At 40.4% G+C, this 16491-nt stretch overlaps 1 pseudogene; it reads left to right on the forward strand.

Annotated features, from left to right (window-relative positions):
* Positions 1–1071: 1071 nt before the first annotated feature.
* LOC134228212 (U4 spliceosomal RNA) lies at positions 1072–1193 on the forward strand (annotated as a pseudogene).
* The last annotated feature ends 15298 nt before the right edge of the window (positions 1194–16491 follow it).

The raw sequence follows: 16491 nt of genomic DNA on the forward strand, positions 1-16491 counted from the left end.
TTTATTGAGAAGCTGCCCGGTAAACAGCCAAGACCGGAGAGCCTTGGGAAATGAGAGTGACCCGATTGAAGCGAATTGTGCCATCACGGTTGAGCACCTTCTACAGCGCCTTGGAGGTTCCAGCGCTGTGTGCGATTAATCCGCAAATTTTGCCACATGATAAATCGTTGCTGAGTAGGTTCACTTTCATTGGCGGTTCAGAGGGTAACATGGTCCGGGGTTATCATGTGTGGAATGCGTAACACGCGTGGGTTGGGTTATGCAGTCATGAAATAATGATGTTGCGCTAGTTTTGGGAAAAAATGCGATATACTTTGGCATACAGAATGTGTGAACATCTTGTCAAGCAAATCCTCAAAAAAATACAACCAAACGGTCAAGATAACCAACCTTGCTTTGGGCGTCAGCATCATATTCATGTGGTTTCGGAAGTGCTATCCATCTTTCACCAAGTGCACCAACGAAATATTTGAACTCTAACCGAGTTGTATAACGATAGGGGGGACTGGGGAGATTTGATTCCCTTTTCTGATTTCCGATGTATCACAGCCAAAAATAAATAACATACGCGATTTCCACACAGACTCTCTAAGAAATATAGTAGGGGTATACACTTAACGGCGTAGGTTGCTGCGTATCTGATTATAGAAATGTTTCACACTCAATCACTAGGGACATATTTCAAATCGCCTATGAAACATTTCCATAAACAGATACACAGCAACCTACGCCGTTAACTGAATCCCCCTAGCATTTATCTTTACTGATGTATGACAGAAATTAAATTATTGTTGTTTTTGAAACAAAATCAATTTTTTGAAGTGCTGTCAAAAATCGTCATTTTAAATATTCGGGGGAAATTGATCCCTTTCCAAGAACTTGCTTTGGTAAAATTAGAATAGTGCCCTCAGATTTTTAAAATATTTTTCCTTCAAAATACGCGGAATTTTCGAATTGCTGTGCGTATACAAGAACGATTTTTGTTATTGAATTCGACAGCACATGCAATTTTAAAATTTTGGGAGACTTGATCCCCTTTCTATGATATCTACGCAATCAATATTTTTTCCTAGCTTTGCGCAGTGGCGATATCGTAACCAATGAGGTACAACCGAGGTGCGATAATTGCTAGTTCAAAACTGAAATATTTTTTCCTGCCAACCCTTCATCAATTCTGTCAAATTTACAAAAAAATTAAAAGCCTGAAAACAGATTTATATTTTTTTGAATTTTTTCGCCTCATTTTTGTATGGGTGACTAATGGCGGATTAAGTGTCCCCACATTAAGGCAATAACTTCCAATCCAAATATCCTAAAACTTTGATGGAATTGACATTTGACATTTTTATCAGTATCATTGCGCATAATGGCTTTGTGCTGTGAAAAAAAAAGGAAAGCATATTGTCATTGTTATGAAAAGTTGTTCAAATTTTGCGTGGCCAATAATAAAATCTTTAGGAAGGTCAAAACATACAAACCGCCCTGCAGAATAAATAAGGTTGTCAATCCAAAAAAAATCTCACCCTTTATGACATTGTCTAGAAGATCTTTACTAAAAAAACGCTAGAAAAAAACTACTGCAGTTCTCGATAAAACAGTGAGTGATCAAGTCTCCCCACTTTCCCCTATTATTTATCGGGTTCTCGAAAAATGGCAACGAATGAAAATGAATGAAATCGTGAAAATATTATTGGCATCACTTGAACTTTTTGCTTGCTTCTTATGGATGCAAAAAGTAAACAAGTCGAATTGGACCCGCTTTTGACGGTTCGATTGGAAACAAAATGGCGTCTTCGCCGATCTCTTATTGTAGTATTTCTAATTTTTACCACTAAAGCAAGCAATTTAAAATTATGTGTCTATGGATCCCCGGGTTCATAATACGTAACGTCGAGTTTGTTTATATACACTAATAAAAATCCACACATTTTTATTGGCAAACATCTAAAGAAATTTCCAAATAAATTTTATGTGTGCGTTCATAACCACCCGCTATAGGAGAATCCACATAAAGGTTATTAGTTAAAAACGGTGATGTGTGTTTCCACATATCTAGAGTGCTTTGAGAATAGGTCGTATGTGCAAAAGAGAGTCTCTCTTTGGATCTATTCTCTTTCGATTATTACAAAACTATACAAATGTTTACTTCGATTTTTTTGGCAGATAACCAAAGGGAAGATCCATTAATTACGTAACGCAAAAACTGGCCATTTTCAACCCCCCCTCCCCCCTATGTCACACTTTTTGTATGAATCATTGAAAATTTTTGTATGGATTGTCACACTTCGGTCAACCCCCCCTCCCCCCTCTAAGCGTTACGTAATTTGTGGATGTTCCCAAAGACGATAGCTTTGTCTATCATGCTGAAGTGGAAATGTAGCAAAAAATGCAAAACTAGCCGATATATTAGCGAAAGAGAGCGCGATCAAAGAGAATCTCTCTTTTGCACATACGACCTATTCTCAAAGCAATCTAGATATATGCTATGCGAATTCACATAGCCGTTATGTGGGAAATGCTATAGTCAAAATTTATGTGTCCCACACATAATGGATATGATTGGATTTTTGTCAGTGTACGTATTATGGTCCCTCATTTGATTTACATGTTTCATCCTCATGTCTCTAGTGTGCTTGTGTGCTGGTAATGGATCCTTTATGGCCCGTTTACATATGAGCTAGTTCTAGCGAACAATCCACTTTTCGACAATACGAGCACGAAATTAGCATAATGTAAACGGGCAGTTTGCAGAAAATAGTCGACTCCAGCGTTTAATTTCAGGTTTTGTTCAGGGGGTCCATTATACGCACGGGTTCTATTACTAGCAGAAAGAATCAAAACATGACAAATGAGAAGTTCTTTCTTCACCTTATCCCTTCTTCTTCTCACTTCTTGCTTCTCGCTTCTTGCTTCTCTATTCTTGCTTCTTCTTTTTTTCTTTCTTCTTTGATCTACCTTCTTCCTTAACTTTCTTCTTCTTTCTTCCGTCTTCTTTCTTTCTTCTTCCTTTTTCCTTCTTTCTAATTCCTTTCTCCTTCTTCTTTCCTCCTTCATTCTTCTTCCTTCTTCCTTTTGCTTTTTCCTTCTTCCTTCTTCCTTTTTCCGTTTTCCTTTTTCTTTCTTCCGTTTTCCTTCTTTCTTCTTCCTTCTTCGATTTTCCTTCTTTATTCTTCTTTCTCGCTTCTTACATCTACCTTCTTCCTTCTTCCTCCTTCTTTTTTCCCTCTTCCGTTTTCCTTCTTTCTTATTCATCTTTCCTTTTTTCTTCTTTCTTCCTTCTTGCTTTCCCCTTTTTCCTTCTTCCTTCTTGCTTTCCCCTTTTTCCTTCTTCCTTCTTCGTTCTTCCTTCTTATTTTTCCTTTCCCTTTTTCCTTTTCCCTTCTTCCTTTTTCCTTCTACCTTCTTCCTCCTTATTCTTTCTTTTTCCTTCTTCCTCTTTTCCTTCTTCCTCTTTTCCTTCTTCCTTCTGTCTTCTTCCTTCTTCCTTTTTGCAAGGATGTTATCGAGCATTTAGTAATTTGCGTTCTATCATTTAGTAGTTTGTCATTAACTCATTCCAGAAGCTGAATTTGAAAAAGTCTTGTATGGTGGGCTTCTAGTGCGAAGGGTTTTCTTCAACTCTGCCTAATGGCTCGTTGTATGAATTCAACTAGTAACGGAGTTATAGCTACAGTTTCAGTAACTTAGACTAAAAGATAACAAAATTCCAATCATTTAGTTCAAGTTACTGTAACTAGCGCTACAACTCTGTTATTAGATGAATTATCACAACGAACCATTAGGTAGAGTTGTGGCAAAACCTTCGCACTAAAAGTCAGCTGTATAACACATATTGAAATTCAGCTTCTGGAATGAGTTATTGACAAACTACTACATGATCGAACGCAAATTACTAAATGATCGATAACATCCTTGCCTTTTTGTTTCTTCCTTCTTCCTTCTTTCATCTTCCCTTCTTCTTCTCCCTTCTCCTTTTCCTTCTTGCTTCTACCTTCTAACTTCTTCCTTCTTATTTCTTCCTTCTGTCTTCTTTCTTCTTCCGTCTGACTTCTTCCTCACTTCGCATTACTCACTTCTCAATCCCCACTTCTCATTCAGCCTAATGGCCATGCGGCCTAAGGGAAAGGCCGTTTGGCCGAATACCGTACGGCCGAATGCCATTTGGCCTAATATACCATTTGGCCGATTAGGACATTTGGCCAAATACGACATTTGGCGGAATATTTCATTTGGCCGAGCAGGACATTTGGTCGAATAGGTCATTTGAAAAGTGAGAAGTAAGAAAAGGGACGTCTCACTACTCACTTCGCACTGCTCACTTTTCACAGTGAGACGTCTCATTTTTCACACCTCATTTCTTACTTTTCAAATGATCTATTCGGCCAAATGTCCTGATCGGCCAAATTACATGTTCGGTCAACTGACCTATTCAGCTAAATGATCTGTTCGGCAAATGACCTATTCGGCCAAATGACTTATTTGGCCAAATGAATTTCGGCCAAACGACCCTTTCCCGTTACGAATATATCAATTATTATTAAACATTTTTATTTCAAGAGACACATTATATAGATGCTTAGGAGTGGGGCGTCATGGACATTTTTTTCAAATCAATGGTTTTTCGAAGCCATTCCTGAACAACTGTGCAGAATTTTGGACCGATTGGTTGCTTTTTCGCTTTCCGCATCGCGTTTGAAGTTTGTATGGAAATTAGTATGGAAGAACGTATATTTTTTGCATTTCTACTACTAGAGGTTTCAGTTCATCGTAAACCAAGTGGCACATTGCGTTAAAGTATAACCCAAAGGATGCCCAAAAACTTTGCTAAAGAAAGAACGTTGCTGGAACTCTTCTTCTTCTTCGTTGGCATTACATCCCCCACTGGGACATTGCCGCCTCGCAGCTTAGTGTTCATTAAGCACTTCTACAGTTATTAACTGCGAGGTTTCTAAGCCAAGTTACCATTTCTGCATTCGTATATCATGAGGCTAACACGATGATACCTTCATGCCCAGGGAAGTCGAGACAATTTCCAATCCGAAAATTGCCTAGACCGGCACCGGGAATCGAACCCAGCCACCCTCAGCATGGTCTTGCTTTGTAGCCGCGCGTCTTACCGCACAGCTAAGGAGGGCCCAACTGGATGGTTGCTGGAACGTCCACGAAAAAAGTTATAACGCTTCGAACATTGAATGTTCAAACCATATGCAAAAAATCGTTTATTCTGCCAGCACTGCCGTACTACGTAGACCAATAATTTAACTGAGTGTTATTTCAAAACATTTGATCTTGTAGTGCTATTGAGCTAATGGGAGCTATCCGGAATTATTTCACAGAGAAAAAAATCCGACAAGAAGGAAGATGTATTTACCCTTCGATAACCATAGGTTGTCCGGCACGGTGTCTTTTTTCAATAACTTTATACAACTGATTATTTTTGTCTGTTTGGTTTATGACAAAGGCGCATCCCGTGTTGTTCCTCCGTCGGATCTCAAGTATATAAGCAAATCAGTGTGCGAGAACATAAAATACAAAATGAAACCAAAAAACCACGAGGAAAATCAAAACTCAGTTTGTGTATTGTGTTTAAAGAAGAGCAGTTTAAGAACAATTTCCGAAAAATCTAAGCATCTAATCAAACTTCATTTTCTGCCGCATATCGAGTTAAAAAGTTGGTACTATCCCAGAAGAATTTGCAGCTCGTTCTCGCTAAGTGAGGAAAGAGAGAATATAGAAGTTCATCGCTATGAAAATTATCCCCGCGTTTCCACAAGAAATGAGATGATTTGTGCATGTGACGTGTGTGCCGCTAGTCGCGTAACCTTACCAAACCTGTCCAATCTTACGAAGAAGGCTAAAAAACGTGGGCGGCCGTCCGCTACAGATACAGAATTCAAAAAAGCGCGTACAGCAAAGTTTTGCACGGCATGTTTTTCGGAAATAGCACAAGGCAAAAAACATACGTGTTCCCTCATCGAACGACAGAAAAATCTTCTGGAGTCACCGGGCCGGCGATTCAGTGGTAGCAGAATATTTGAGAAATAACCGAGCTGATGATGAATCGATCGCTCTTTCCAACATAAGAGGACGACCTTCAGTATGGGCATGTGGATCTTCAGGGTCATCCACAAAGAAATGTCTATCCATGGACGACATGATGCTCATCAAAAACGTATGTGATTTGAGCACCAGGAAAACGATGAGACGTAGCAAGGTATTCAGGGGAATGGACATTGAAGTGCCATTGCATTTACCCCAAAAGCTAACAGACGCCAATCAAAAGCTCAAAGATTTTTTCTCTTTGGAGCACATATCTTTTAATGTTGAAAAGGATAACGCATCTGAAGTACGAGTGGTGATGAAACCCGTCGTATATTGTACTGATGTGAAAGGCCTTATCGAGTTTGTGCTAAAGGAGAGGCAGATTTCGAAGACTAACGTTTTCTACAAGATTGGTGCTGATGGGGGAGAAGGATCGTTCAAAGTAACTTTATCTATTGTCGAAAAGTTGCGGAGTATCTGTAAAGGTGAAAAGGATACGGGAGTGAAGAAACTATTTCTGCTTGCAGTTGTTCCCAACATTCCGGAAAAGTATGTAAATATTGTGAAAGTTTGGTCAAATCTGTTGAAGTTAAACGAATTGGAAGTAATTGCGGCGGGCGATCTCAAAATAACTAATCTTTTACTCGGATTAATGGGTCATAGTGCAACATATCCTTGCCCATATTGTCACACTAGCAAGCCTCTGCTTTCTCAGCAATGCAAGGAACCGCGAACGTTGGGTTCCATCAACGATAACTGCGACAAGTGGAAAGAGGATGGTTCTGACGACAAACGAGCGAAATATTTTTACAATTGTGTACAATATCCCTTATTGTATGGCGTACACAGTCAGAAAACTGTTTTGATTTGTCCACCTCCCGTTCTCCATATTGTACTCGGCATTGTAAACGCCATCTACAAAGGAGTTGAAGCTATTAATCCGGAGGTTGCTAAACGGTGGGGGAAAGCCAGCTCTTGTCAACGGCATGGCACAGCAAGTATGGCTTCACTGGCCGAAATTGTCACAAACTGATAGATAAGAGGACCATTCTGAAAAATGATGGGCCACTTGGAGTACTCAGAACAGTAAGAATTCAATAAATTGATTCTGTTCTTGTAATAAAATTATTTGATTGAAATTTACAGGTGCTTGTCAACTTTGCCGAGGTATTTGCTGCATGCCTGCAAGAAAAATTGGTTGCTGGATACGAGGTGAAACTTGAAGAATTGGCAAAAAACTGGCTTCAGGCTGGGCTTCCAAACAGCTCCAAATTTCATATCTTATGCTACCATATTCCAGAGTTTTGTAACGCTACAGGATCTGGATTGGGACGATACGGTGAACAGGCCAGTGAAACCGTTCATTTTGACTTTGGATTGACCTGGCAGAAATTGAAAGTTCCGGAGTCATCTGACCAGTAGGACGATTGTTTGCTTCGTTCCATAGTTTTGTACAGCAGCGATCACATTTAGTCATTTTTCCTTATCCAGCACATACATTCTACTACATTTATTTCAAAACTGAATAGAAAATAACTCAAGTATCATTAAAACAACTGAACTTATTATTTATCAGCCGCTAACCAATCTACCTATAATATTTTCCATGTGATTTAAGCACGAGTTTGGACGCCAATGGTCATCCATAAATCACGTGGATACATTTTTGTGATATACGATACAAGGGAAAGTCTCCGAGATCTATTGTTTCCATAACTTTGTACGGACTAAGATCTCCAACGAGACTCCTCTCTTCTGTTCCCCCTCACTCTACCCCCCTTTCACCCTATAATCTGTGTAGCTTGCTGCTGTGCCAGGAAATCACCCATTGCGTATTATTGCACTCGGCGAAGGTATCGCCTTACTCGGATCACTGTTTTACTCTGACTGATGCTTGGCTACTTGCTCGTCACCAACACCAAGACGGCATAAACAGCATATAATATAGAGTGGTATACAACAGGGCTGTCTCGCCCCACACATAATCCTCACCAAAGGATCTCCTGGTTTATGGACGACTATTCATAAATCACGTCACAAAAAAGATTCCAGACTCATTTCATTTTGTAATTTGTTCTCAGATGTAAGTTAACTTAAATGCAAAAATATATGATATAACCCCCCCTCCTCCTTTCCCATCCCCCTTTCTTATTTTTTAGTGGGTACGTTTTTACTATTTCTCCTTATCAAGTATAAATTTAAAATAATGCTATGGAAATTTCGGCTTTGATTACTTGAGAACTCTCATTCAAAGTTCATTTTTCATTTGAAAATTTAAACATTTTGATAAAAAAAAACTTCAAAAAAAAAAAGTTGCACTATACCCCCCGACGGATTATTTACATCCAGGTCGCAAATGACTGGTATGACTCCCCTCTGTCATGTAGCAAAATTTCATGCCGATTTTTTTTAGTTGAAGTTGTTCTACAAAAGACACCGTGCCGGTAGTGCTGGCAGAAACATTGATTTCTTGCATATGGTTTGAACAATCAATTTTCCAAACGTAATAACATTTTTTGTAGACCTTCCAGCTTCTTCGGCAAAGTCTTTCGGCATCTTCCAGGCTATATGCTAACGTATTGAGACACGTGATTGATGATAAATTGAAGCCGCTAAGATGAAAAATGTAAAAAAGTACTTTTTCCCATACTAATCTCCATGTAAATTTAAAACGGGATGCGGCATGCGAGGTTGCTACCAATCGAGCCCATATTTTGCACAGTTGATTGGGGTCCCAGAACGATTAAGAAAAACCTTGATCTCACTTGATCGGACGAAGTTTGCGTTTCTCCATACAACTGAGCCCCAATCTAAATTGCTTAGTCTATGGATACAATTCATCAACTAAGGAGGACGACGGAGGTCCTTCGTAGCTTAGTAGGGAAAGCATTTGTCTAGCGTACTGGTTTCGTGGGATCAAACCTCACCAGTGTTGGGAAATGTACATTAAAACACTCTAATTATGCGAATATTTACATTTTATCCAGTCAAATTTCATGCACCAAACAAGCAGAAACAGTTTGCCAAAAAAATGTACGCGACATCGTGACATTTTTTTTTGTTTATGAGGCAAACTGTTTGTTTCCTGCTACGTTAGAGTCGTGCCGGTGTGCATGAGAATTTTTGTTTCGGCTCGTGCGCAGCGCAAACAGCACAGAATCGAGTTTAATTACATGTGGCGCAAAGCCTGTCTGTTATTGCATGGAAGAATGAATGGTAAAAAGAAATGTCAACAATTCCCGTCCCTGAACCCCACCGAAGGGGCGGTTACCCTCCAATACCTTTTCCGAACTATGTAAATCTATCGCATGTTGTGCATATACCCAATCGAGTTACAGACATAGTAATAAAATGTATTGTTTTAAGCTTAATTTCTTAGCATGTCCGTGTTACCCATACACTATGTCCATTTCATCCGCATACTTTTGAACCGAGATTTTTGACGTTGGACTTACGTCTTTCTTTACTATACTGGTTGTCATTTAGATTTTTGGAAATCGAGAGCGTTACGCTGGAATGGAAGATTTTGAACGTTACTAGCGTCTTTATCTTTCGATGGATTTTGAAGATTTATATATCAATCGACTCAAACACTCTCCAGCATTTCGCCTATTTCACTGAAACTTAAGATTATTAACGATAAGCTATTGAAAATTTCAATTCTTGTCAAAGCCAGCCAAAATTTTAGATGTAACCAATCCCGTGCATTCCTAACACGGACATCAGAATGCGGTATGTCAGGCGTTCGGGTCCGTCGGAAGAATTTCTTTGTGTATAAAAAAAGCAGAGCCTGCCGCGTGCGAAATTTGTGACAGCAGCGCGTACTGACGTACTTTTAGCTCGCGCATTTTTCGTTTCGTTGATTTGTTCGCTGTGTTTACCTACACAGCGACAGCATGCAGTCACGGTAGAACTGCCTGTGGGTCTACGAATATGCATGAAAGTGGGCGATTTTTTTTTTCATTCTGTGCTTGATGATGGTCGCGTGCAATGGTGTCGGTTGCGATGGATACAATCGCCCATCGCATCGCTCGGAGTTCGGTGGTGGATGAAGAAGAATAAAATTAGAGAGACTTGGTCTGCTCATTCAGGTGATTGGTTTCATAATACAAATGATCCCGGGATGAGTACGAGTCATGTCATATGACTGACCATATGTTAAGTTGTGCTTGGTACTAAACGACATGTACATTAAAATATTTCTGATTTCATATAAAAAAAAATCAACTACACTGATGAAAATAAAAATAAGATTAAAATAATTACTTTCATTTATTTGCAGAAGGTATTAGCAATTAAAGATGCACAATCAGCAATAGTGTTAATATCCATTTTAGATTAGAAACTTTTGCTGAATTACATGTTTTAAAAAAAGTCCGCAAAAAATAATTTCCAGAAGAATATTTAAAACTTTATCTTATACTTTGTTTTTTTTATTTTCTGAGAAATTGTATCATTAAACTTGACGTAGACATGGAGTATGGAATCAAAACATTATATAATTTTTCGTTGGTATATTAGCAGTATTATTATAGTAGGGTCACTGCTCCTTGACTTGTTTTTTATTGTTTTTTTCATCAGTAAGTATGCATGATAGCAAAAAGAAGCAACGAAATTGGTGCTGCATTTCTTTGTTTGGAAAACGGCACAGTTCCCCCAAAATAGCACATTTTGCCCAAGTCTAAAAATTTTATAAATAGAATTCTTTAACTTCAAATACTATCATCAATAAGAGATCTATAAATGCCCTACACTTGCTTGAGTAAATAAGGGCCTCATAGTTAGAAACAAAGCAATTCTTATTATGTATTTAATTATTAGTTTTATTTTCAGAAGTTTCGAATACACAAATTGCTAATAATTCAACACAGCATGGAAGTTGTCTTCCCAATATCAATACCTATAATCAAACTCTATAGATCCAAAAGTTAAAAGTTAAATGTAAATACGTTACGTTTATACAAGCCCTACGTCTACTCGCGGTTATGTTGAAAACATTACCCATTGCTCGTTTTTCATACTGATTTTCATTGTCATAAGAATCACAAAATCTGATTGTTTTCCACTGAATTGACTTCAAGCCATCGTAGTGCTTCGGTTTAAGATTCACTTAAGTGGTGCAGGTCCCCAATGTAACAACATTTTCCATATGAAAATGACGCGATTCCTTGACGTGTACATATTACCCCCTGGAAAGACAAATTAGAAGATATTGTGCCAAGTTACTAAAAGGTTGACTTTACTACGTTTTCATAGAAAAACACTCATTTCAATAAAAACTTTGCATGCAGGATAAAACGGTACGTTATCACTAACGATGTCATAGTTTGATAAGGGCATGTGCCACTAATAATTAATTTTTAATAAGAATTGAAAGTGGGAAAATAAAAGTGAAAAGTTATGAGTTGGACGTGCAGAAAAAAATGTACATACGTGTCAATGTCAGAGGTTATTAGTCATCCAAAATATCCCTGCAATGAGGCCTTTTTTTGATCTATTTCGTTTATTTGACAGGCTCAGGCGTGTACAACACTTAACGGAGCCGAGACTTTATGATATTAACAATCGATATCATCTTATAATCAACAGTTAGTAAGGGAAAAGGGACATAGACCAAGATACTCGTGGCGACTCAAGGTTAGGTTGCGTAATTTCAGGACGGATGAGGTTGAGATTTAGGTTTGAGGTTCACAGCTGCTCATCCGGGTATTTGACGTCATTAACGGTATAGCGTAGCGTCGGGCTCGAGTTGTGGATCGTCAGAGAGCATCTTGCGGATGGTCATAGCTTCGTGTTACACGGAACAATAAGACAAAGACAAGAAAAAAACTGAGAAAGAAAAAAATAGGGATATTATACTTTTATGTCAGACGAGCAACGAAAGGCATGGATGGCCTGCATCGCGATCTCGCCGGTAGAGATTATGGACGGCCCATGGCTTGTGAGGGCGGTGAGCCGCAAACGCTTTCGGCTTTCGGCCTTCGAGGTGGCGACGGAACAGCTGGACGCCATCATCGACTTTGCGTCATCGAAGAATAATATCAGTAAGGACCTCAAGGGGAGCTTGCTGAATCTTCGAAAGTCGATGTTGGACGCCAAGCTGGAGAGGGCGGTCGGGACGGCCAAGTGCGAACACGTGTAATCCCTGGAGTCGTGGTCTACCCAGGCTGAGGCCCAAGAATTTGCGGGCTCGAGCTAGGTCGAATCGACCGAGGACGTGCCAGCGAAGATGGTGGTGAGCCACCCAGGAAAGACGGTGTTAAGGGGTTACGACAGGCTGAGAGCTCTCACCCGCCCCAGACCAGGGAAATAGAGGGGGATGACGCCTATTGGATTCTGGTCAAGAACAAGAGGAAACCGAAGACGTGGAGGGCCGAAAAGAAGGCCCAGACGAATGAGGGTAGCAAGAAGTCTAGGTTAGGCGCCAATCGCTCCAGGGGCGATGCCATAGTCATCAAGACGGACGGGGCTAAGTACTCGGACGTCTTGAAGTGACGTCAAGATCGGTGAGCTCGGCGCCGACGTACGTCGAATAAGACGTACCCGGACGGGCGAGATGACCCTCGAGCTGAACCGGGGCGTCTCGCAGAAGGGCGCCGCCTACAAGAAGTTGGCGGAGGAAGTCCTAGGCGAGACGGTCAAGGTGAGGGCACTCACGACGGAGGTAAATCTAACCTTATCAATTGTTCGATTTATTCTAGCAAAGCTGCGAACAGCAAGTATCCCAAGGGGTGGGGGGGCTGGGGTTCGAAGTGCCCGGCGTTTAAGCGTGCTGCAAAATCACAGTGTAGGTAACGCAGCTAAACCAGGACCACTGTGATGCAGCCCAGCAACTGCTGTGTCAGACAGTTGCTGAATAGGGGACGGATATCGCCATCATAGCGATCAATCAATCAGCGCCAATAGTTGGTGTCTTCGACACACGAGGGTTTCGTCATTGCCAAATTCAACGGTGTCTTCTTCTGCAGCTGCTATGCACCTCCTCGATGGTCGATCGAGCAGTTCGATCGTATGCTGGATTGTTTGATGGCTAACTTGATGGGACGTAGGCCGTGGTGATAGCGGGGGACTTCAACGCTTGGGCCGTGGAATGAGGAAGCCGTTACACGAATCAACGGGGGCACACGCAAAAAAAAGCGTTCCCGAATTCGTGAACCAACAAAAATACACCGTGACTTAATTCATGGATTCGAGAACACCAGTCACGTTTTCCAGAACGTTCCAGAAAACGTGACTGTATTCCCGAATCCGTGACTGTTGTTCCCGAAAAGATACACCGTGAACTCGTTAATTCACGAATTCATGAACGCTTTTTTTTTGCGTGCAGATCCTGCTGGAATCACTGGCCATGTTGGATGTGGACTTGGCCAATATCGGTACCAAAAGTACCTACAGCTGGAACGGGGCCGAGTCGATTATCGACGTTACGTTCTGGAGCCCTGGCCAAACGAGTAGTTCTAACTGGAGGGTAGTTGATGGCTACACTCACAGCGACCACCTGGCGGTTCGCTACACTATCGACTATACGACCAGCATTCAGCGGACGGAAGAAGGGGCGAGGCCTAGCCCTCGCATGTGGAAGACATCGTACTTCGACGACGAGGTGTTTAAGGAAGCGCTCCGCCGCGAGCACAATACTCTCGGTCTGAGCGGCGAGCAGCTGGTAACAGTACAGATTTTATTGGCACGCAATACGTGTTGCCTAAGATCCGGGCGTTAGTGGATTTGATATCGGTTCAAACCACTATTTCAAGAGGACGAGAAAGGGGTGGCGAAAACTAGATCACGGAGGTGGCGAGAATTGAACCAGAATACTTGTTGATTAAACGGCAGATTTATATAATTTGCAATAAATTATCGTCATTATTAAATCAGATTTGCAGTTTTACATAATAATTCCCTCTCACTGTGTGTGATCTTCAAATTACTTTCAGTATGAGCAGTTATTTAGTTTCTTCTAATACGAATTTGCAATGAGAACTCTGGAACCAGCTTTATTAATTAAGCTTTTCATAATTTATGTGATGTTGATTGCAGTACTCATCTCGCATGTAGTATCGATTAGTGATTTTTGTTTACTTTGTTCGATTGGAACCGCGTTCGACGGTTCAGTGAGACCTTTCGGCTTCAATGTACGCGAATCCTAAATATAAACATCGTCTAGGGCTCAATCTGGTGATGTATTTATTTCTTATTTACTTCCCAAGGCAGTTTCCGCATAAAATCTTAAAATACAGGTTGTCATTTTACAGCATTTTATTCTCATACCGTACTTATTCTGCTATTTATGTCAAGGTTGACAGAGGCCGAAAATACAGGCTGCTTCAGCATCGAAATATGCGGTGATGCTGTTGACTATCCCTCGGGCTTGCTAAACAGTGCTAGCTCAATGTGTTTGAACATTTGCCATTTCAGAGTTTTGAACTTCTGTCTAGGACAGTTATGTACATCGATCAATATGATAGAAGATCTGTTTCTGAGTGAATTCAGAAGTTTGTTGTCTTCGCTGTTTATAACCCGTTTCAGTAACATGTTTTAAGCTTTTTGTTTAAAAGCATATCCAAGCCCGTTTCAAGGGTTTTCTTGCCAAACACATTTTCCTTTCTCCATCCTTTTCCTATATTTTTTAATGTTTCTCTTCTTGATCCTCCCGTTCTCAAAGTAATGCAAAAGGCAGCGAAGGCAACGACTGGAAAATCCCAAAATGAGAAGACCGCGACCCTGCCTGTCGTGTCGTTTTTATAAATAAACTTATCTTATACCAGATTGCCTTACACACTTGAGAGTTTTGGATTTCACCGTGAGTTTGCAAAACGTTGACCAATCGCTTGCTCATTTTTTTTTGTTCCTTTTGCGAAAACTTCCCTTCATTGAAACGCTACCCAGGAGATTGTCAAAACCCGAAAACCTTCGGAAGTGAAAGTGTCCCGATCAAATCTGTTTTGTGGCGTCACGGTTGAGCTTCTTTTACAACACCTTAGGTACCAGCTGTATAAAATTAATCCGAAAATTCACCTTCATCCAGCTGGTAGCGAGGTTAAAATCGTCCGAGCTAATCATATGAAGAATGCGTACCACGCGTGGCCTGAGTAAAGTTGGTAAATAATGATGCTGTTACAATCAGGCAAATTTCGGTACTATGCGATCAAGATTTTCTTTTCAGACTTTAAATAGGGGCCTAGATACGATAATAGAGGTCTCGTCTGATACGAAATTTTGCGAAACGATAATTTATTTGTTTTACTTTATGTCAACATAACTTTATCGAAACTATACCAAAGTTTATGTAAGTTGGGCAAAAACATTAATCAAATAACAGAAGGGGTAATTTCAAACTTTTTAACAGATTTTACAACCACTATGGGTACACAGAAGAGAAAATCGGACGCGTGGTGAATTACTCTTTAAGAGCTTCAGCTAACAGGTGTTTTTCCTTTATATGATTTATCCATAGCAGAGGATCACCACATTTTCGAAATGTAAACGGTATAAAATATTAAGTGCCAAGGTAGTGCTTCCCAAATTCGTATTAGACAATCGGAATTCGCTAAAATATGCGCTGTCTATAATGATGTAGGTTGTCACGATTCGATCCAGCGATGAAGCAAATAAGTGTTTTGCAGTGCCACCAATTTTCGCACATCACACTTCTAGAGATAGCAGGTGCGCAACATGGCAAAAATATACTCTCATTTACCATCCATTTAAGATGTCACGCCCTACCGGGTCAGACTCATAAAATTGTCACTTTTTAACATTTCAACCGGCGACGACCTCAAACATTCGTTCGTACCCGCTGTCCGGGGGGACAGTTGCCTGACAAGCGCAACGTAACGGCGCCCTGCGTTAATGTTTGCCTCGCTTTGCTGGTCGAGGTTACAAAATCTCGAACGCAGCCCGGCTTGGTGGTGCCATATGATGGCGGCGGTATAGATCGAAAGACGGTGTGTAAGTTCAGCGATCCGTACATTTGCTTCAACAATTCGACAGAAAAATCAACAACGAAAACGATGACAGCGAGCAGCACCGGTTCTGCTATTTTTGCCATTTGTCAATTAGCGGAATTGCGTTGGGTGAGGCAGCCGAGCTGGACCAGACACATTGTCGTGGCCATTGCGTTATTGGTAGAGCTGAACGGAACGGATTGGATTCTTTGTTGCAACATGAACGCTTTGGTGTTTTACAACAATTTACAAAACCTGCGTATTCAGCAGATGTGTTTTTTTATTTTGAATTTTGTAATTACTGTTTGTTTAATGGTGTAATACATTCTAACGTGTGAAAAACGTTCACTTCTACTGATAATTGTTAAAATGATAGGCATTTAAGATAAATGCAATAAACGTTGTCTTGTGCTCAATTCGAAAGCTTGTCATATCTTTTGCTCGAAGTTCCTTCATAGAGTTGAAGCCGGTAGTTGGAAAATACTTTTTTTCTTTAATATTGATA

The sequence above is a fragment of the Armigeres subalbatus genome, chromosome 3, assembly GCF_024139115.2.
Source record: "Armigeres subalbatus isolate Guangzhou_Male chromosome 3, GZ_Asu_2, whole genome shotgun sequence".
Classification (NCBI taxonomy): domain Eukaryota; kingdom Metazoa; phylum Arthropoda; class Insecta; order Diptera; family Culicidae; genus Armigeres; species Armigeres subalbatus.